The 23,336-nt window shown below is 45.7% G+C and overlaps 1 protein-coding gene across 25 annotated transcripts in view; it reads left to right on the top strand.

The window, feature by feature from the left end:
- Positions 1–23,336, top strand: part of LOC140429166 (teneurin-3) — a 3,593,949-nt gene that overhangs the window by 3,021,244 nt on the left and 549,369 nt on the right. The gene's annotated exons all lie outside the window — the stretch shown is intronic.

The raw sequence follows: 23,336 nt of genomic DNA on the forward strand, positions 1-23,336 counted from the left end.
GAAAAAATGTTGTTTGCCGGGTTGGATTGGAATTGTGGCCAGAGGAAATGTTTAGTGTTGTAGACTTATTGCAGGTACTGTGCCAGGTTTTACCCTCAACCCAGTACTCCTGATGCATGAAAATAATGGTTCGATTTCCCTTGCAAAGCTTCAGCATGAAATCAACTTCTGCAAATCACCAAATTCAGGAGCCAGTTGTTGGGACAGCACATGTATTCCTCTTTTGCAGCATTGCTTGAAAACGTGTCAAGAGCTGCCAGAAGGAGCATTTACACCGGGGTTGCCAGCTCAGGAGCTACCTCAAGCCATTATCATGACAAATTGAGCCCACCTTGCTGAGTGTGCATTGGAAGCAGCATTTGTATTGGTGTTGTTAGCACATTTGGACCCCATTCACATCGTGTGGAGACTCCTGCAACCACTGTCATCCATAATTAAACTTGTCAATAGTGCGTCATGGATTTTTTTTTTTTTAACTGATTTTTTTCCTGCTGAGGAATCCACCGGGTTTCCATTGGGAATCTGTTTAAGGCCCATGTCTCAGGAAGCGGAGGTGCAAATGGACCATCGCCCTCAATGTGGAAGAGACAATCACAAGAAAGATATGGCTAGTACATGGTCGGTAAGTCCTATGGTTTCTTCAGAAGCAGACAGCATCTGTTTTGCAGACAATACTGGCTGCTCCAAATCAGCACATAAAATCCATTTTCCGATGCAGATGCAAATGTCAGAAATCGATTGACTGATGGTGAAGGGAAATAGTGAAGAGGGTTAGAGGGAGAGCAAAAGAGACAGTCCTGTGCTTTAAATTACCATGGGCTGGATTCTCCACCGGCGAGATCCTCCCCATCGCCAGCAGCGCACTAACGCATTTCTTGTTGGCATGGAGGTGTCTTTAATGGGAAACCCAAGGGCAGCACGGTGGCGCAGTGGGTTAGCCCTGCTGCCTCACGGTGCCGAGGTCCCAGGTTCGATCCCGGCTCTGGGTCACTGTCCATGTGGAATTTGCACATTCTCCCCGTGTTTGCGTGGGTTTCACCCCCACAACCCAAAGATGTGCAGGCTAGGTGGATTGGCCACGCTAAATTCCCTTTAATTGGAAAAAATGAATTGGGTGCTCTAAACTTTAAAAAAACCAATGGGAAACCCCATTGGCTGGCTGGCAGGATGGAGGATCCCGCTGCTGGCGGTGGCATCAGAAAACGGATGCGATGGGAAGGAGAATCTCGCCCCTTACCACTAACGTTGGCCAGCCCATCTGGATTTGCAAAGAATTAATGGTTAAGGAGGGAGAATTTATGGCTTTGGAATCGCCTTGTAATTATTACAGAAAGAGGGTCTCCAAGTTGAATATGTTCAACTCGTTTATCAAAGAAGAGAACAGATTGAATTGTATCTTTTATCGAGGGCTCCATATAAGTGTACCACATTAAAAAAAAAATGTTTGGAGACGCCATTGTTTATTTTCCAATTAAGGGGCAATTTAGCGTGGCCAGTCCACCTTCCCTGAACATCTTTTTAGGTTGTGGGAGTGAGCCCCACACAGGCACGGGGAGAATGTGCAAACTCCACACAGACCGCGACCCGAGCCCGGGATTGAACCCGGGCCCTCGGCGCCATGAGGCAGCAGTGTTAACCACTGCTCCACCGTGCTGCCCGTACCACATAGTTTCACCAGCCACCTCTCAGTACATCATTGTTTTCAGTTATGTGATGATTATTTTTTGTAAGTTGCCAAGCCAGAATTTACAAAGCCAAATGGAATCAGGAAGGAAGATACAGCTCGGTGTTTTCAGGTGGGCAAGTATACAAAGATTTCAGCTTGACTCTCTTTGAGGACCATAGGGCTCATGTTGCAAAGGTATCTAAAGTGAAAATAGAAAATGCTGGAAATACGCATCAGGTCTTAATGCACCTCTGGAGATAGGAAGTGAGTTGGCAGGAGGGGGGAGTTTCCTCACTCCCATTGAAGGTGGGTTGGGGCTGGGGGTTTAGAAAGTAGCAGTAAACACCATTGGGTTGGCTCCCTGGTGTGGCGATGGCACCGGGTTCCCCGGGGACGTGGGGGGGGGGGGGGGGGGGTGCAGTGTTAGAATTGGCGACCCACTCAACAGAAGCGGGCAGGCCAACAAGGTCATTAAGGCCTTGCCATTTTCTGAGAGTGATGCAAGTTTGCAAGCATCACGCGGGCCTCCTGCAGTGTTGGGAATCTGGCCAAGCTTTGGACATGGCATCCCAGCTGCAGGTTTGAGGGTCAATCACAGGCTGCTGCAAATGGTGGGATCAGGGAGATGCAAGGTCCGATGAGATATAATGGCAGCCCCTTCAAACGTAGGACCCTCCCAGTTCTAGCCTTGTTTTTTCGGACTCCCTCGGAAACCAGAGTAGTGCTTGAGGGTGAAGGGTTGGTCACATTGGTCACAATGGTAGACTTGGGTGAGAAAAGATGGAGAAGGTTTGAGTGGAGCATAAACACCAGTTGGGCTGAATGAACTCTTTCTGTACCAGATACCCCATGTTATTCCTTTACCCTACTCTGCTTTTTCTTTTACTCCTCTCAAAAGAATGGGATTTTCATGGAGAAAGGAGGTGGCAATGGTGCAGTGCAGTGGAACTGTTCACGGGGACATCGGGGGACCTTGGCGATCAGCATCCTGCCTCGCTCAATCTCCCTTTTTCTCTCTTACCCCTCCTTTTTCTCTCTCCCCTTCCTTCCATCCACTCTGTTGTGACATCCTGGGCGAGATTCTCCAAGCCCTGCGCCGGGCCAGAGAATCGCCGCAAACGCGCCACGCCGCCCCGACGCCGGCATGCGATTCTCCGAGGGGCGGAGAATCGGCGCCATTTGCGCCGCGCAGGCCGATGTCCGCGGCCGGGCCGCTGATTCTGCGGCCTTGATGGGCCGAGCGGCCACGCGGAAACGGCAGAGTCCCGCCAGCACTGCCCATACCTGCTCTCAGCTGGCGGGAACTCTGCGCGCAGGGTCGTGAGGCAGGCTGTGGGGGGTGGGGGCGTGGGGGGGGCTCCAATGGGGTCTGGCCCACGATCGGGGCCACCGATCGGCGGGCTGGCCACACCAGCCCCGGCCCTATTTTGTTACGTGGCTAGCCCCTGAACTCCCGCGCCATGTTGTGTCGGGGCCGGCGCGTTGAGGAAGTCCCACGCGTGTGCGCGGGTTGGCACGGCAGCCAGTTGGCGCCGGGAAGGGAGGCTGGAACGGCGTGAACCGCTCCAGCGCCGTGCTCTCCCTATGGGGGCCAGAATCGGTAGTGCCCGTTTTGCGCCGTCGTGAAACGCGTCGGCATTCACAACGGCGCGGACACTCTGACTCAATTTCGGAGAATCCCGCCCCTTGTATTCTCTGTTTGTTGTCCCAAACATTCAGCTGAAGCACAAGGAGAATGCATCAGAACTATTCTGGTTACCCCAGCACACCAGGCTGTTGAGAGATTAAAAAGAGCAAACAGTTAATGTCCGTCTCTCATCACAAGATCGGCTGCCCTTGCCTCAGCCAACCAGAAAAACCTGACAGTCCTCCCTTCACAGCATCTGAGACAATAATCGTTCGACCACTAATGCATTGGCACTCCTTCAGTCATTTGTTTAGATTTAATTTCAACAAAGAATAGATTCTGTTTGCTCTGACACATTTATTTAAATAAAGGTTTTGCAAGAAAATGTTTCTTGATTTGAAGATATGATTCATTTCATCTAAAATTTAATCTAATTTTGATTTGAAGATGAATCGTAGAATCTCCAAATGCAGAAGGCAGTTGTTTGGCTCATCAAGTCTGCACCAACCCTCTGAAAGAACACCCTACCCAGGCCCATTCCTCCACCCTATCCAGGCCCATTCCTCCACCCTATCCCCATAACCCCATCCAATCTGTACATCCCTGGACACTAAGGGGCAATTTTATCATGGCCAATCCACCTAACCTGGGAAGTGGGAGGAAACCAGAGCACCAGGAAGAACTGCACGCAGACACGGGGAGAACGTGCAAACCCACACAGACAGTGATCCAAGGCGGGAATTGAACCCGTAACCTGGACGCTGTGAGGTGGCAGTGCTAACCACTGTGCACCGTGCCGCCCCATTAATTTAAAGATCTGAGATGTTTATAAAATCAAGCTGACCAGCAAAAGGATGAAGTCCAAGGAAATGGGTACTTTCGGGTCCCTGGGTCTGATGCCGACCTTGGGTGACTGTGTGGAGTTTGCTCGTTCTCCTTGTGACTAAGGATGCAACGGTTTCCTCCCACTGTCCAAAGATGTGCACGTTGGCCATAATCAGTGGGGTTGCGGGGATTAGGTGGAGGAGAGAGCCTGGGTGGGGTACTCTTTTGGAGGGCCGATGGCCTCCTTCTGCACTGTAGGGGTTCTATGTTTTTATGAACGGAGCAGCATTCTTTAATATGCATGACATATATTTAACTTTGTGCTGACCCTGATGATCTGATGCAAGTTAGTTTATCCTATTAATATTTCATGCAGATAAAACAAAAAATTGCAACAAATTGGAGGAGGGGAAGTGGTGTCTGAAGGAGCAAAACGCTCGTGACATCACATCAGCAACCAGGGCAATTCTCCTCGGGCAGAGATTGCGACCGAACGAGTTAAACAAATCATGTCATTGCAGCACACCTTCTGTGATTAGCAAAGCTGAGGCAGCCCTCTGCCAGCAGTGCTTTGTGAGTCGATGTACCGTACTGTGTGACATTGAGAGCAGAGCCAGAGAGAGGAGTTGATTCAGTCCCCAAGTTATGCTGAGTCAGCTACCCTCAGTGTATTTGGGATCTGGGATTTGAGGTGTGTTCTGGATTTTGGCAGGGTGGGGTGGGTTTGTGGGAGGGGGTGGGTGGGAGCTGCGCGGGGGTGGTGGTGCGGTGGAGGGAAGAGTTAGGTGCTAACATTATCCACACTCACAAGTTTGTGATTCAGAAACCCCCAGCTCAGGCGTGTGAAGGGGGTGAAAATCCTTCCCATCAATTTGATCCAAATGTGGAACACTGTGTAAGAAACTAAAAGTTCCTTGTTGGATCACTCACTGTTTCAGGGCCATTGTAAGAAAAAAAATTTTTTGCGGGAGGGTGGTCGTGTTCCCCAGCATCTTCTGGATTGCCTGCAGAAACCTCAGTGTCTCAGAATGGAAGAATTCATCTGATGTTTTTTTATCCCATGCGGGGGGGCATTTCCGAGCTGATTATCAGCCTGATGATCAGCATTTTTTAATAATGCTCCTTATAAAGCAAACAAGTTCTGCTTTTGGACTCAAACCCAGAGCTTCCCATTCAGTGGTAACAGCACTACCACTGCGCCACCAGACCTCCCAGGATGTTCAGGGAGATATTAAATACCTCTCAGTTAAAGTATATTCCTGAGAGGAAGAGGAATTGTAAAAGGGAGAAAAATGTTCCATGGCTAAACAAGGAAGTCAAAGAGGACAGAAAGGTAAAAAACTAGGGAATACCATACTGCAACAGCCATAGTGGTAAACTGTTAGATTGGGAAAACTTTAAGGTTCAGCAAAAGGCTACTAAAAATAAAATCAAAAACTAAGATGAATACAAAAGGAAACTAGCAGAAAACATAAACACCAATAGCTTCTATAAGTACATTAAGAGAAGAAAATAGCTCAAGTAAATGTTGGCCTTTTAGAGGACGATACTCATGAGGTAATAATGGGGTAATAATGGGGAACACAGAGATGGCAGAGGCACTGAACTAATATTTTGCCTCTGTCTTCATGGTGCAATAACCATCACGAGGGAGAAGGTATTGAAGAAACTAATGGTATTAAGGGCAGATAAGTCTCTGGGACCAGATGGCCTGCACCCTAGGGTATTGAAGGAGGTGGCAGCAGCAGGAGGTGGCAGCAGAGATAGTGGATGCATTGGTTATCATATTTCAAAATTCCTGGATTCCAGAAAGGTCCCAGTGGATTGCAAATGGTAATATGACGCCCTTATTCAAGAAGGGAGAGAGGCAAAAAGTAGGAATCTATAGACCGGTTAGCTTGACCTCTGTAGTGGGGAAGTTGCTGGAATCAATCATTAAGGGGGAGATGGCCGAACATTTGGTGATTCAAATCTCAATCCACCATTGTCAGCATGGTTTTATGAAGAGTAAGTCATGCTTGACAAACTTGCTTGAGTTCTTTGAGGACGTCACCAATTTGGCAGATGGAGTTTAATGTTGATAAGTCTGAGGTTATCCATTTTGGCCAAAAAAATTGAAAGGCAAATTATTATCTAAATAGAAACAGATTCAAAATGCATCTGGGCAGAGTGTGGCTTTGTACATGAATGGTAGAAAGTCAGAATGCAGGTACAGCATGTAATAAAAGAAGCAAATGGAATTTTAGCATTTATTGCAAAAGGACTGGAGTATAAAAGTAGGGAAGTGTTGTTACAGTTGTATAGGGTGTTGGTGAAACCACATCTGGAGTGTTGTGTCCAGTTTTGATCTCCTAATTTGAGGAAAGATGTGGTGGCACTGGAGGCAGTTCAGAGGAGGTTCACCAGGTTGATTCCGGGGATGAAAAGGTTGTCGTGTGTGGAGATGTAAACAGTTTGGGCTTATACTCGCTTGAGTTTAGAAGAAAGAGAGGGGATCTGATCGAGGTATATAAAGTAAACATAGACCAAATGTTTCCTCTTGTGGGGCAATCTGGAATGAGAGGTCACAGATATTGGTTGAGAGGTGGTAGATTTAAAACTGAGATGAGGAAGAACTACTTCTCACAGAGGGTGGTGAATCTGTTGAACTTACTGCCCTATAGTGCGTTGGAGTCTGAATCATTAAATGGTTCAAGAAGGAGATAGATATATTCTGATTTTTAAAAATGGGTCAAAGGGATATGGGGACAGGTAGGGAGTTGGATTTGAGACCAGGAAGAGATCAGCCATGATCTGATTGGACGGCGCAGCAGGCTTGAAGAGCTTAATTGCCTACTTCTGCTCCTATGTTCCTATATTCCCTTGATCTTCCACCAAAGTTATTTTCATAACCTAATGAAACCGTAGGCAGGTCATGGGACACATATGAGAGTGGGGAATTGATATTCCCAATGGGGAATACATACTCCCCCACTGAGGGGTGGGGCACCCCCTTCTACATCCTGTACAAAACTGGAGGGACATGAACTGTGAGCTAGCCCCTGTAGTATAGTAACTGCTCCATACTCTTCTTCTGATGCATTAAAGCTTTATCCTTTGACTCCGCCTATTTGACTCGGTGTGGAATCCTTTCCGGGCCTTATAATAGTTATGGCGGGAAATTGGCGGTCGAAGTCCACGGACATAATTGTTCCCACAATATCAGCTGTTTGCAATCAAAATGAGGAACAAGTGAATGGAGCTAGACATATCACGAAGTTTGCAACCTTTTCATGAAAAATCGTACTTAACCAATACCGAATACAAATTGAAATTTCGTAGTGAAGTGACCTGAGGAAAAGCACAGTCTGGAATGACTGAGACCCCCCCTGTTATGCACACTTCTTTTTTAAAAATAAATTTAGAGTACCCAATTAATTTTTCCAATTAAGGGGCAATTTAGTGTGGCCAATCCACCTACCCTGCACATCTTTGGGTTGTGGGGGTGAAACCCCACGGACAAGGGGAGAACGTGTAAACTCCAAGTTAATGCACAACAGTCTCCAGTCCAATGTGCTTCTTTCCAGAAATTATATTGTTTAAGATGAAAGTCATTTGTTGACTAAACCTGAGGCTCTTGTGGAATGTGGGAGGCCCCTTTCTTTTAAGAAATTTAGAGTACCCAATTCGTTTTTTCCAATTAAGGGGCAATTTAGCATGGCCAATCCGCCTACCCTACACATCTTTGGGTTGTGGAGGTGAAACCCACGCAAACACGGGGAGAATGTGCAAACTCCACGCGGACAGTGACCCAGAGCCGGGATCGAACTTGGGACCTCAGCGCGGTGAGGCAGCAGGGCTAACCCACTGCGCCACCGTGCTGCCCGTGAGGCCCCTTTCTGACCTCAGGGCTGGTTTGGGGAGGGCCGCATCCCCTTAACGTGTTTGCACTGAATGTTAGTCAAATGGTCTCAGGCAAACCCAGAGCTGTCTGTTCCAGCGGCAGGTTTTAAGTTGGTCTCTCCGTTGTGTTGGATGTTTTTCTACGCGTACCCTAGTGTAGAAAGAGCATTTACCATTAGCTGCAATCTATCGTGAGAGTAATAAAATGAATAGGGTTGTTCACATGCTGCTTTTTACCTGTTTTTAAAAAAAAAAAATTTCATGTTGCTTCTCTGTGGCTTTGGGTGAGTGTAGAAATTCCAAGTGCACCTGCTCATGTATGTGCTGTTAATAGGCTCTCTATTGGGTCCTGGCTCCCCACTGTCAGACCTTTGTCAACCCACAGTCATAAAACAGCAGTACCTCTTATTAACTTCAATTGGGACTTTATTTCTGCAAGCCCTTTTATTTTAAAGAAAATCCTTATTATTCAGGATGGCTGCAGGTTTGATGATGATCAAATCGCAGCCTTGGAAGAAAAATGTGCTTGATGGCCGTGCACATAGATGACAATCATCCAGGTTGTTCATGAGCAGAGCAGCAAGGAAGAAGGGAATTTTGCTGAATAATGCTATTGTTCATGTTCTTAGGAGACTTTCATGTGTGACCACCTTGTCCAATTCTAGTCAATGTCTAATTAAATTGCACCGACCTTAGTCTGAGAGCTCGGCAGAGAAGGAGTGATGGGCGGGTGCTGCAGTGGGTTGGAGTGGGGGGGAGGGGGGTGCGAGAGGTAGAAAGGCAGACAGCTTCAGTTAGGATTTTGAGTCATGCAAGGTCATTCCTTTGTCTGGTTAACTCCTCAGCCTGGTTCACAAAGGGAAACATGAAAGCAAGCAATCCCACGGCATCACCTTGCAATGTACAGCATTAAAACATTTCAGTTTATACAGCTCCACCTCTGCGTCTCTCAGAGCCAGCCAAACACTCTCTGTATGCAATGAGTTACTGTGAAGTGCTCCGAATGTCCAGGCAGCCACTTCTTACAGAAGACTCCACAAATAACAATAGACCAATGGATCAAGTTATTTGGATTATTTTGTTGTAACGGTGTTTAGGATGCTCTTCTTTAACAGTGCCTTGACATCCATCCACCTGGAATAAGGCATGATTAAATTTACATCTGAAATATGACACTTCCAGAAAGGCAGCATTGTTCAGATATGTACGTTAGATTGTGGCCTCAAGGTGTTGATTCAGGTCTGAACCCATAACCTTTTTTGCTCAGGTAGAAATACTAGCAACTGAGACAACCTGTGTTTAATTATGGCAAATGGATTTGAATGGCAATGTAGGTTCATAGAATCACAAAATTCCACAACACAAGAAACCATTTGGTCCACCAAGCCTTTGCCAGCTCTTTGAGCAACCTGTCAACTTCGTCCTCTTATCTTCCTTTATTCCGATTTTTTTCACAAATATTTAACCGCTTTCCTCTCAAAAATCAACTACGGGTTCCACCATTATTTCTGGTGGAATGTCTCACATCGCTGTAATCCTTTGTATTGAAAGAACTCTTCTAACTAGTCCCTTTGGCCTCTTGTGATGGTGTTTAATTCATGGCTCCTGGTTACCAATTCACCAACCAGTGGGAAACATGTTTTCTCATTCACAGCATCAGGCGCTCTGGTAATTTTCAATGCCTTTATCAGATTAAGTTTTTTGATCTGAAGAAAAGAAAGCCAATTTCTCTATTCTCTGCTCATACCTAAAAACTCTTCTCCTGGGTATCTTCTGCATGTTTATATCTTTCCACCAGTAGGGATCTGTAACTGGACACCATATTCTAACTGCTGCCGAATTAACAAACTGTATAAATCTGTAAGCAATCAGCAGCTCTACTGAAATCCAAGGTTGCCCCTTTGTATTTGGTGACGTCTAACTCTTAAGGTCATTGTTTTGTGTCACCAGGTGAATATGGATGAGAAAGATGATCTGGCCCATTTTAGTTCATCCATCCAGAATGACCTGAAGTGACATCTCACTGTTTCTTAAATAATTCCAGTGGTTTCACGTTTGCTCTCTCAGTTCTTTCTTCTCCTCTGAGCTGTTTTTTTTTTTAAATAACCAGCTTCTTCAGCCAGCAAGCCAGTTTTATCCTCGTGTAGGGGCATATCCTGCAAAGAGTGAAACATAATCCACAATTCCCAGTGATTATAGAACAGTTTCTCTGTAGCTAAGGAGCACGAGTAAATTCTACAGCCAAAAGCAGAAAATTGATCTGTCGTCTTGATAAATTATGGCAGCAGAGAGAAACAGGCGTTAATGTAATATACTTGGCCCTTGTAAAATACTACCAATAGTAGTGGGGGCAAAATGACAGCTGTGTTATACTAATGCTCCAAACCATTGAATGGGGTAACATAGTGGTCATGTTGCTCAATAATTAATCCATGGGCCTAGGCTATTGATCAGGCGGTATAAGTCCAAATCCTGCCAAAGTCACTAGGAAATTTAAATTAGTTAATTTAATAGTTCTGGAATAAAAAGCTAGTATCTGTCCTGGTGAGCATGTAACTACTGAATTGTAATTTTAAAATATCTAGTTCAGAAATGTCCTTTAGGAAAGGCAATTTGCCATCCTTACCTGGCGTGGCCTATGTGTGACCCACAGCAATGTGGTACGGTAGCACAGTGGTTAGTACTGTTACTTCACAGCGCCAGGGACTTGGGTTTGATTCCCGGTTCTCACAGAGGGTGGTGAATCTGTTGAACTTACTGCCCTATAGTGCGTTGGAGTCTGAATCATTAAATGGTTCAAGAAGGAGATAGATATATTCTGATTTTTAAAAATGGGTCAAAGGGATATGGGGACAGGTAGGGAGTTGGATTTGAGACCAGGAAGAGATCAGCCATGATCTGATTGGACGGCGCAGCAGGCTTGAAGAGCTTAATTGCCTACTTCTGCTCCTATGTTCCTATATTCCCTTGATCTTCCACCAAAGTTATTTTCATAACCTAATGAAACCGTAGGCAGGTCATGGGACACATATGAGAGTGGGGAATTGATATTCCCAATGGGGAATACATACTCCCCCACTGAGGGGTGGGGCACCCCCTTCTACATCCTGTACAAAACTGGAGGGACATGAACTGTGAGCTAGCCCCTGTAGTATAGTAACTGCTCCATACTCTTCTTCTGATGCATTAAAGCTTTATCCTTTGACTCCGCCTATTTGACTCGGTGTGGAATCCTTTCCGGGCCTTATAATAGTTATGGCGGGAAATTGGCGGTCGAAGTCCACGGACATAATTGTTCCCACAATATCAGCTGTTTGCAATCAAAATGAGGAACAAGTGAATGGAGCTAGACATATCACGAAGTTTGCAACCTTTTCATGAAAAATCGTACTTAACCAATACCGAATACAAATTGAAATTTCGTAGTGAAGTGACCTGAGGAAAAGCACAGTCTGGAATGACTGAGACCCCCCCTGTTATGCACACTTCTTTTTTAAAAATAAATTTAGAGTACCCAATTAATTTTTCCAATTAAGGGGCAATTTAGTGTGGCCAATCCACCTACCCTGCACATCTTTGGGTTGTGGGGGTGAAACCCCACGGACAAGGGGAGAACGTGTAAACTCCAAGTTAATGCACAACAGTCTCCAGTCCAATGTGCTTCTTTCCAGAAATTATATTGTTTAAGATGAAAGTCATTTGTTGACTAAACCTGAGGCTCTTGTGGAATGTGGGAGGCCCCTTTCTTTTAAGAAATTTAGAGTACCCAATTCGTTTTTTCCAATTAAGGGGCAATTTAGCATGGCCAATCCGCCTACCCTACACATCTTTGGGTTGTGGAGGTGAAACCCACGCAAACACGGGGAGAATGTGCAAACTCCACGCGGACAGTGACCCAGAGCCGGGATCGAACTTGGGACCTCAGCGCGGTGAGGCAGCAGGGCTAACCCACTGCGCCACCGTGCTGCCCGTGAGGCCCCTTTCTGACCTCAGGGCTGGTTTGGGGAGGGCCGCATCCCCTTAACGTGTTTGCACTGAATGTTAGTCAAATGGTCTCAGGCAAACCCAGAGCTGTCTGTTCCAGCGGCAGGTTTTAAGTTGGTCTCTCCGTTGTGTTGGATGTTTTTCTACGCGTACCCTAGTGTAGAAAGAGCATTTACCATTAGCTGCAATCTATCGTGAGAGTAATAAAATGAATAGGGTTGTTCACATGCTGCTTTTTACCTGTTTTTAAAAAAAAAAAATTTCATGTTGCTTCTCTGTGGCTTTGGGTGAGTGTAGAAATTCCAAGTGCACCTGCTCATGTATGTGCTGTTAATAGGCTCTCTATTGGGTCCTGGCTCCCCACTGTCAGACCTTTGTCAACCCACAGTCATAAAACAGCAGTACCTCTTATTAACTTCAATTGGGACTTTATTTCTGCAAGCCCTTTTATTTTAAAGAAAATCCTTATTATTCAGGATGGCTGCAGGTTTGATGATGATCAAATCGCAGCCTTGGAAGAAAAATGTGCTTGATGGCCGTGCACATAGATGACAATCATCCAGGTTGTTCATGAGCAGAGCAGCAAGGAAGAAGGGAATTTTGCTGAATAATGCTATTGTTCATGTTCTTAGGAGACTTTCATGTGTGACCACCTTGTCCAATTCTAGTCAATGTCTAATTAAATTGCACCGACCTTAGTCTGAGAGCTCGGCAGAGAAGGAGTGATGGGCGGGTGCTGCAGTGGGTTGGAGTGGGGGGGAGGGGGGTGCGAGAGGTAGAAAGGCAGACAGCTTCAGTTAGGATTTTGAGTCATGCAAGGTCATTCCTTTGTCTGGTTAACTCCTCAGCCTGGTTCACAAAGGGAAACATGAAAGCAAGCAATCCCACGGCATCACCTTGCAATGTACAGCATTAAAACATTTCAGTTTATACAGCTCCACCTCTGCGTCTCTCAGAGCCAGCCAAACACTCTCTGTATGCAATGAGTTACTGTGAAGTGCTCCGAATGTCCAGGCAGCCACTTCTTACAGAAGACTCCACAAATAACAATAGACCAATGGATCAAGTTATTTGGATTATTTTGTTGTAACGGTGTTTAGGATGCTCTTCTTTAACAGTGCCTTGACATCCATCCACCTGGAATAAGGCATGATTAAATTTACATCTGAAATATGACACTTCCAGAAAGGCAGCATTGTTCAGATATGTACGTTAGATTGTGGCCTCAAGGTGTTGATTCAGGTCTGAACCCATAACCTTTTTTGCTCAGGTAGAAATACTAGCAACTGAGACAACCTGTGTTTAATTATGGCAAATGGATTTGAATGGCAATGTAGGTTCATAGAATCACAAAATTCCACAACACAAGAAACCATTTGGTCCACCAAGCCTTTGCCAGCTCTTTGAGCAACCTGTCAACTTCGTCCTCTTATCTTCCTTTATTCCGATTTTTTTCACAAATATTTAACCGCTTTCCTCTCAAAAATCAACTACGGGTTCCACCATTATTTCTGGTGGAATGTCTCACATCGCTGTAATCCTTTGTATTGAAAGAACTCTTCTAACTAGTCCCTTTGGCCTCTTGTGATGGTGTTTAATTCATGGCTCCTGGTTACCAATTCACCAACCAGTGGGAAACATGTTTTCTCATTCACAGCATCAGGCGCTCTGGTAATTTTCAATGCCTTTATCAGATTAAGTTTTTTGATCTGAAGAAAAGAAAGCCAATTTCTCTATTCTCTGCTCATACCTAAAAACTCTTCTCCTGGGTATCTTCTGCATGTTTATATCTTTCCACCAGTAGGGATCTGTAACTGGACACCATATTCTAACTGCTGCCGAATTAACAAACTGTATAAATCTGTAAGCAATCAGCAGCTCTACTGAAATCCAAGGTTGCCCCTTTGTATTTGGTGACGTCTAACTCTTAAGGTCATTGTTTTGTGTCACCAGGTGAATATGGATGAGAAAGATGATCTGGCCCATTTTAGTTCATCCATCCAGAATGACCTGAAGTGACATCTCACTGTTTCTTAAATAATTCCAGTGGTTTCACGTTTGCTCTCTCAGTTCTTTCTTCTCCTCTGAGCTGTTTTTTTTTTTAAATAACCAGCTTCTTCAGCCAGCAAGCCAGTTTTATCCTCGTGTAGGGGCATATCCTGCAAAGAGTGAAACATAATCCACAATTCCCAGTGATTATAGAACAGTTTCTCTGTAGCTAAGGAGCACGAGTAAATTCTACAGCCAAAAGCAGAAAATTGATCTGTCGTCTTGATAAATTATGGCAGCAGAGAGAAACAGGCGTTAATGTAATATACTTGGCCCTTGTAAAATACTACCAATAGTAGTGGGGGCAAAATGACAGCTGTGTTATACTAATGCTCCAAACCATTGAATGGGGTAACATAGTGGTCATGTTGCTCAATAATTAATCCATGGGCCTAGGCTATTGATCAGGCGGTATAAGTCCAAATCCTGCCAAAGTCACTAGGAAATTTAAATTAGTTAATTTAATAGTTCTGGAATAAAAAGCTAGTATCTGTCCTGGTGAGCATGTAACTACTGAATTGTAATTTTAAAATATCTAGTTCAGAAATGTCCTTTAGGAAAGGCAATTTGCCATCCTTACCTGGCGTGGCCTATGTGTGACCCACAGCAATGTGGTACGGTAGCACAGTGGTTAGTACTGTTACTTCACAGCGCCAGGGACTTGGGTTTGATTCCCGGTTTGGGTCACCGTCTGTGCGGAGTCTGCATGTTCTCCCTGTGTCTGCATGGATTTCCTCCGGGTGCTCTGGTTTCCTCCCACTAGTCCCGAAAGACTTGCTTGTTAGGTGAATTGGACATTCTGAATTCTCCCTCAGTCTACCCGAACAAACACTGGAGTGTGGTGACTAGGGGATTTTCACGGTAACTTCATTGCAGTGTTAATGTAAGCCGAACTTGTGACACCAGTAAAGATTATTATGATTATTATGTGGTTGACTCTTAACTGTCTTCTGTTTGGCAAGTCACTCAGGGTCCCTTATCAAAATGACAGCTGTATTATACTAATGCTTCAAACCATTGAATGGGGTAACATAGTGGTTATGTTGCTCAATAATTAATCCATGGGCCTATGCTTTTGATCAGGCAGTATAAGTTCATAATGAGGGACAAAGAAATGGCTGAGCAATTGAATATATACTTTGGTTCTGTCTTCACAAAAGAGGACACAAATCAGACACCAGAAATGTTGGAGAATGAAAGGTTTAGTGAGAGGGAAGAACTGAGGGAGATCGACATTATTAGAGAAATGGTGCTGGGAAAATTGATGGGATTGAAGGTGGATAAATCCCCAGGACCTGAGAATCTGCATCCCAGAGTGCTTAAGGAGGTGGCTCTGGAAATAATGGAAGCATTGGTGGTCATCTTACGGGGTTATATAGATTCTGGAATAGTCCCTGCAGATTGGAGGGTAGCTCATGTCACTCCATTATTTAAAAAGGGAGGTAGAGAGAAAGCAGAGACTGCGTGTCTGCGTGGGTTTCCTCCGGGTGCTCCTGTTTCCTCCCACAGTCCAAAGACGTGCAGGTTAGGTGGATTGGCCATGATAAATTGCCCTTAGTGGCCAAAAAGGTTAGGAGGGGTATTGGGTTACGGGGATAGGGGGGAAGTGAGGGCTTAAGTGGGTCGGTGCAGACTTGATGGGCCGAAAGGCCTCCTTCTGCACTGTATGTTCTATGTTATGTGCTTGTTGTTCTTATAGACCAGTAAGCCTAACATTGGTAGTGGGGAAAATTCAGTCAGAGTCAGCATGGATTTATGAAGGGGAATCATGCTCGGCAAATCTGTTGGACATTTTTGAAGATGTAACCAGTACAGTTGACAAGGGGGAGCCAGTCGATGTGGTATATTTGGACTTTTGGAAGGCTTTTGACAAAGTCCCGCATGAGAGATTATTGTGCAAAATTAAAGCGCATAGGTTTGGGGAAAGTGTATTGAGATGGTTAGAAAACTGGATGGCAGAGAGGAAACAAAGTGTAGGAATTAATGGGTCCTTTTCAAATTGGCAGGCAGTAACTTGTGGGGTGCCACAGGGATCGGTGATGGGACCCAGCTATTCACAATATATATTAATGATTTGGATGAGGGAGCAAAATGTGACATCACAAAGTTTGCAGATGATAACAAGTTGGGTGGGAGGGTGAACTGTGTCGAGGATGCAGGGATCCTACAGCATGATCTGGACAGGTTGGGTGAGTGGGCAAATCAATAGCAGATGCAGATAAGTGTGAGGTTATTCACTTTGGAAGCAAAAACAGGAAGATAGATTACTACCTGAATGGTTGTAAATTGGGAGAGGGGAGTGTGCAGCGGGACCTGGGTGTTGTGGTGCACCATTCGCTGAAGGTAAGCATGCAGGTTTAGCAGGCGGTAAAGAAGGCTAATGGTATGTTGGCCTTCATTGCAAGAGGCTTTGAGTACAGAAGCAGGGATGTGTTGCTGCAATTATACAGTGTCTTGGTGAGGCCACATCTAGAATATTGTGTGCAGTTTTGGTCTCCTTTTCTGAGGAAGGATGTTCTTGCTCTCGAGGGAGCGCAGCGAAGGTTTACCAGACTGATTCCAGGGATGACGGGACTGTCACATGAGGAGAGATTGACTAGGTTAGGATTCTTCTCGCTGGAGTTCAGAAGAAGGAGGGTGATCTCATAGAGACTTATAAAATTCTAACAAGACCAGACAAGGTAGATGCAGGGAAGATGTTCCTAATGATGAGTATGTCCAGAACCAGGGATCACAGTCTGAGGATTCAGGGGAAACCATTTTGGACAGAAATGAGGAGACATTTCTTCACCCAAAGAGTGGTGAGCCTGTGGAATTCATTACCACAGGAAGTAGTTGATGCCAAAACATTGAATATATTCAAGAGGCGGTTAGATATAGCACTTGGGGAGAATGGGATCAAAGACTATGGGGAGAATGCAGGATTATACTATTGAGTTGGATGATCAGCCATTATCGTGATAAATGGAGGAGCATGCTCGAAGGGCCAAAAGGTCTCTTGCTCCTATCTTCTATGTATCTATGTATGTAAAAAAGGGCAAAAGTAAGTGGTGGCTTTACCAGCAATGCTCACATTGTGTACCTAAATGGTCATTGTTGATTGACTGGAACTTCATCCAGTGCTTACATGCAGCAAAATGTGATCACTACCTATTAACAATTGAGCAATGTAAAGGTGTAGAAGCTTGAAGCATTTTTCTTTGCTTGCACTTAGAGTTTCATCAGTTTAGCAATGGTGTCCTCCATATGCACTTTTTGCATTGGAACAAGGTGCTGGTTTCCATGTATCCTGGCACTTTGACCTCATAGAAAGAAAGACTAGGGGCGAAATTCTCCCCCAACGGCGGGATGTCCGCCGACTGGCGCCAAAGCCGGCGCCAATCAGACGGGCATCGCGCCGGCCCAAAGGTGCGGAAGGCTCCGCGTCTTTGGCGGCCTAGCCCCAACATTGAGGGGCTAGGCCGACGCCGGAGGGATTTCCGCCCCGCCAGCTGGCGGAAATGGCGTTTGTTTCCCCGCCAGCTGGCGCGGAAATGCGGCGCATGCGCGGGAGCGTCAGCGGCCGCTGTCAGTTTCCCAGCGCATGCGCGGGAGCGTCAGCGGCCGCTGTCAGTTTCCCGCGCATGCGCAGTGGGGAGAGTCTCTTCCGCCTCCGCCATGGTGGAGGCCGTAGCGGAGGCGGAAGGGAAAGAGTGCCCCCACGGCACAGGCCCGCCTGCGGATCGGTGGGCCCCGATCGCGGGCCAGGCCACTGTGGGGGCACCCCCCGGGGTCAGATCGCCCCGCGCCCCCCCCCCCAGGACCCCGGAGCCTGCCCACGCCGCCTGGTCCCGCCGGTAAATACCAGGTTTGATTTACGCCGGCGGGACAGGCAATTCCTGGGCGGGACTTCGGCCCATCCGGGCCGGAGAATCCAGCGGGGGGTCCCGCCAACCGGCGCGGCCGGATTCCCGCCCCCGCCCAATCTCCGGGAGCGGAGACTTCGGCGGGGGCGGGATTCACGGCGGCCAACGGCCATTCTCCGACCCGGCGGGGGGTCGGAGAATGACGCCCTAGATTACTGCAATTACCTGACTAAAATCATCTCCTTCTTCCCAAAAGCTGCCCTCCGTCGGTTGCACATATCCAGTGAAAAGCCAATTTAGCTATGCTAATCACCGTGCTGCCCTTCTTTTATTCAGTTGTGCTGAACCACTGTCAGCCAGAGTTCAAAAAAATTGGGAAAGGAGGTGATAAGGCAGCATTACAAAATGGTGTAACAGGGCAGCGTGGTGGCACAGTGGTTAGCACTGCTGCATACGGTGCTGAGGACCCGGGTTTGAATCCCGGCCCAGGGTCACTCTCCAGGTGGCATTTGCACATTCTCCCCGTGTCTGCGTGGGTTTCACCCCCACACCCCACAGATGTGCAGGGTAGGTGAATTGGCCACGCTAAATTGCCCCTTAATTGGAAAAAATAAAATTGGGCATGCTAAATTTTTTTTTTTAATGGTGTAACCAAGACAACAGTACTTTCCCATGCCATCTATTTTACATTTGTATGAATGTACGGGCACGGGAGTTTCACGGTAAAGATATAAATGGACCTGCGGTTGTTGTGATCTTAACTATGCCACATGGTCCTGTCTGGTGAGGCCTCCTCCTCTTTACCAATGGAGCTTCGTACAATTAGCTCCTGAGCTCCAAAAGCAATGAGCTTCAAAGTTTTCCTGAAAAAAAGTATGTGGAAAGTTGGCATTTTTGTCCAGTTTAAAATTTGATTGGGCCTGGTAGGAATGGTTTGACCCCAGCTCCGGGACACTGTCCGTGTGGAGTTTGCACATTCTCCCCATGTCTGCGTGGGTCTCACCCCACAACCCAAAGATGTGCAGGGTAGGTGGACTGGCCATGCCAAATTGCCCTTTAATTGGAAAAAAAAGAATTGGGTACTCGAAAAAAAAAAATGTTTAATTGGGTAAGGAGCAGAGAGCAGACTGGAGGAAATATACAGCAGTGTTCCCCATGGGTTGGTATTAGGATTACTACTCTTTACACACATTAATGACCTGGACTTTGATGATCTGAAACTTCTCAATGAGAGACTTCAGAGGAGGTAACAAACTTCTGAAGGCCGTCGATAGACTGATGAAATGGGCAGACACTTGCCAGTTGAAATGTAAAGCAAAGATGCATCAAGTGATCCATCTTGGGAGGAAGAATGCGAAGAGCCAATCTGAACTGAATAGTGCAGAGAGACCCGGAGGAGCAGGCACACAAAGCTTTGAAGGTGGCCAGATAAGTGAGAAAAATGAAATGAAGTAGGCTTCAGTGAAGTTACTGTGAAAAGCCCCTAGTCGCCACACTCCGGTGCCTGTTCAGGGAGGCTGGTACGGGAATCGAACCATGCTGCTGGCCTGCCTTGGTCTGCTTTAAAAGCCAGCGATTTAGCCCAGTGTGCTAAACCAGCCCCAGAGACGGTTGTTATAAAGCAGGTGGGATTCTTGGCTTTGTTAACACAGCACAAGAGCGAGGAACTTGTGTTAAAACATTATAAAACGCTGGTTAAGCCTCAGCTGAAGTATTGCTTCTATTTCCGGGCATCAGCCTTTTGGAAGCTTGTCAAAGCCTTACGGGGGTGTTGCATGAAATATTTATGAGGAGGCTACCAGGGATGAGGGAGTTCAGTTGTGTGAGAAGCTGGGGCTGGTCTTTTAAGCAGAAGAACAGAAACTTGATGGAGGTGTACAAAACTATAACTGGTTTTGGTATGGAAATCTTTTCAATGGCTGAAGGACCAGTAACCAGAGAGCACAGATTTAAAATGATTTGCAAAAGAACCTGAGGTACACATAGAAAATAGGTGAAGGAGGAGGCCATTTGGTTCTTCGAGCCTTCTCCGCCATTCATTATGATTATGGCTGATCATCCAACTGGATAGCCTCATAGATCATAGAATTTTCAGTGCAGAACATAAGAACATAAGAACTAGGAGCAGGAGTAGGCCATCTGGCCCCTCGAGCCCGCTCCACCATTCAATGAGATCATGGCTGATCTTTTGTGGACTCAGCTCCACTTTCCGGCCCGAACACCATAACCCTTAATCCCTTTATTCTTCAAAAAACGATCTATCTTTATCTTAAAAACATTTAATGAAGGAGCCTCTACTGCTTCACTGGGCAAGGAATTCCATAGATTCACAACCCTTTGGGTGAAGAAGTTCCTCCTAAACTCAGTCCTAAATCTACTTCCCCTTATTTTGAGGCTATGCCCCCTAGTTCTGCTTTTACCCACCAGTGGAAACAACCTGCCCGCATCTATCCTATCTATTCCCTTCATAATCTTATATGTTTCTATAAGATCCCCCCTCATCCTTCTAAATTCCAATGAGTACAGTCCCAGTCTACTCAACCTCTCCTCGTAATCCAACCCCTTCAGCTCTGGGATTAACCTAGTGAATCTCCTCTGCACACCCTCCAGTGCCAGTACGTCCTTTCTCAAGTAAGGAGACCAAAACTGAACACAATACTCCAGGTGTGGCCTCACTAACACCTTATACAATTGCAGCATAACCTCCCTAGTCTTAAACTCCATCCCTCTAGCAATGAAGGACAAAATTCCATTTGCCTTCTTAATCACCTGTTGCACCTGAAAACCAACTTTCTGCGACTCATGCACTAGCACACCCAGGTCTCTCTGCACAGCAGCATGTTTTAATATTTTATCATTTAAATAATAATCCCTTTTGCTGTTATTCCTACCAAAATGGATAACCTCACATTTGTCAACATTGTATTCCATCTGCCAGACCCTAGCCCATTCACTTAGCCTATCCAAATCCCTCTGCAGACTTCCAGTATCCTCTGCACTTTTTGCTTTACCACTTATCTTAGTGTCGTCTGCAAATTTGGACACATTGCCCTTGGTCCCCAACTCCAAATCATCTATGTAAATTGTGAACAGTTGTGGGCCCAACACTGATCCCTGAGGGACACCACTAGCTACTGATTGCCAACCAGAGAAACACCCATTAATCCCCACTCTTTGCTTTCTATTAATTAACCAATCCTCGATCCATGCTACTACTTTCCCCTTAATGCCATGCATCTTTATCTTATGCAACAACCTTTTGTGTGGCACCTTGTCAAAGGCTTTCTGGAAATCCAGATATACCACATCCATTGGCTCCCCGTTATCGACCGCACTGTTAATGTCCTCAAACAATTCCACTAAATTAGTTAGGCACGACCTGCCCTTTATGAACCCATGCTGCGTCTGTCCAATGGGACAATTTCCATCCAGATGCCCCGCTATTTCTTCCTTGATGACAGATTCCAGCATCTTCCCTACTACCGAAGTTAAGCTCACTGGCCTATAATTACCCACTTTCTGCCTACCTCCTTTTTTAAACAGTGGTGTCACGTTTGCTAATTTCCAATCCGCCGGGACCACCCCAGAGTCTAGTGAATTTTGGTAAATTATCACTAGTGCATTTGCAATTTCCCTAGCCATCTCTTTTAGCACTCTGGGATGCATTCCATCAGGGCCAGGAGACTTGTCTACCTTTAGCCCCATTAGCTTGCCCATCACTACCTCCTTGGTGATATCAATCCTCTCAAGGTCCTCACCTGTCATAGCCTCATTTCCATCAGTCACTGGCATGTTATTTGTGTCTTCCACTGTGAAGACCGACCCAAAAAACCTGTTCAGTTCCTCAGCCATTTCCTCATCTCCCATTATTAAATCTCCCTTCTCATCCTCTAAAGGACCAATATTTACCTTAGCCACTCTTTTTGTTTTATGTATTTGTAGAAACTTTTACTATCTGTTTTTATATTCTGAGCAAGTTTACTCTCGTAAGCTATCTTACTCTTCTTTATAGCTTTTTTAGTAGCTTTCTGTTGCCCCCTAAAGATTTCCCAGTCCTCTAGTCTCCCACTGATCTTTGCTACTTTGTATGTTTTTTCCTTCAATTTGATACTCTCCCTTATTTCCTTAGATATCCACGGTCGATTTTCCCTCTTTTTACCGTCCTTCCTTTTTGTTGGTATAAACCTTTGCTGGGCACTGTGAAAAATCACTTGGAAGGTTCTCCACTGTTCCTCAACTGTTTCACCATAAAGTCTTTGCTCCCAGCCTACCTTAGCTAGTTCTTCTCTCATCCCATTGTAATCTCCTTTGTTTAAGCACAAAACACTCGTGCTTGATTTTACCTTCTCACCCTCCATCTGTATTTTAAATTCCACCATATTGTGATCGCTCCTTCCGAGAGGATCCCTAACTATGAGATCCTGAATCAATCCTGTCTCATTACACAGGACCAGATCTAGGACCGCTTGTTCCCTCGTAGGTTCCATTACATACTGTTCGAGGAAACTATCGCGGATACATTCTATAAACTCCTCCTCAAGGCTGCCTTGACCGACCTGGTTAAACCAATCAACATGTAGATTAAAATCCCCCATGATAACTGCTGTACCATTTCTACATGCATCTGTTATTTCTTTGTTTATTGCCTGCCCCACCATAATGTTACTATTTGGTGGCCTATAGATTACTCCTATCAGTGACTTTTTCGCCTTACTATTCCTGATTTCCACCCAAATGGATTCAACCTTATCCTCCATAGCACCGATGTCATCCCTTACTGTTGCCCGGATGTCATCCTTAAATAACAGAGCTACACCACCTCCCTTACCATCCACTCTGTCCTTCCGAAAAGTTTGATACCCTCGGATATTTAACTCCCAGTCGTGACCATCCTTTAACCATGTTTCAGTAATGGCCACTAAATCATAATCATTCACGATGATTTGCGCCATCAACTCATTTACCTTATTCCGAATACTACGAGCATTCAGGTAAAGTACACTTATGTTGGCTTTTTTACCTCTGTTCTTAATCTTAACACCTCGATCAGTAACCTCTCCTAAGTTATATTTCCTCTTAACCTTTCTCCTAATTTTCCTTGTCGTCGAACCCATATCTTCCTGTAACAACCTGCTGCGTCGCTTACCATTAATGTTTTCACTTCCCGTTTTATTTCTTTTAGTATTCCTGGTCCTATTCACTGAGCTCCCCTCAGTCACTGTATCTTGTACTGTTGCCCTTTTTGATTTTTGACTATGGCTTCTCTGCCTTACACTTTCCCCCTTACTGCCTTTTATTTCTGTCCCTGTTTTACTACCTTCCAACTTCCTGCATTGGTTCCCATCCCCCTGCCACATTAGTTTGAAGGAGGCCCATCAGCCCATCAAGTCTGTACCAGCCTTTGGAAAGAACACCCTACCCAAGTCCACACCTCCACACTATCCCTGTAACCCCACCC

Source organism: Scyliorhinus torazame, chromosome 9, assembly GCF_047496885.1.
Source record: "Scyliorhinus torazame isolate Kashiwa2021f chromosome 9, sScyTor2.1, whole genome shotgun sequence".
Lineage (NCBI taxonomy): Eukaryota > Metazoa > Chordata > Chondrichthyes > Carcharhiniformes > Scyliorhinidae > Scyliorhinus > Scyliorhinus torazame.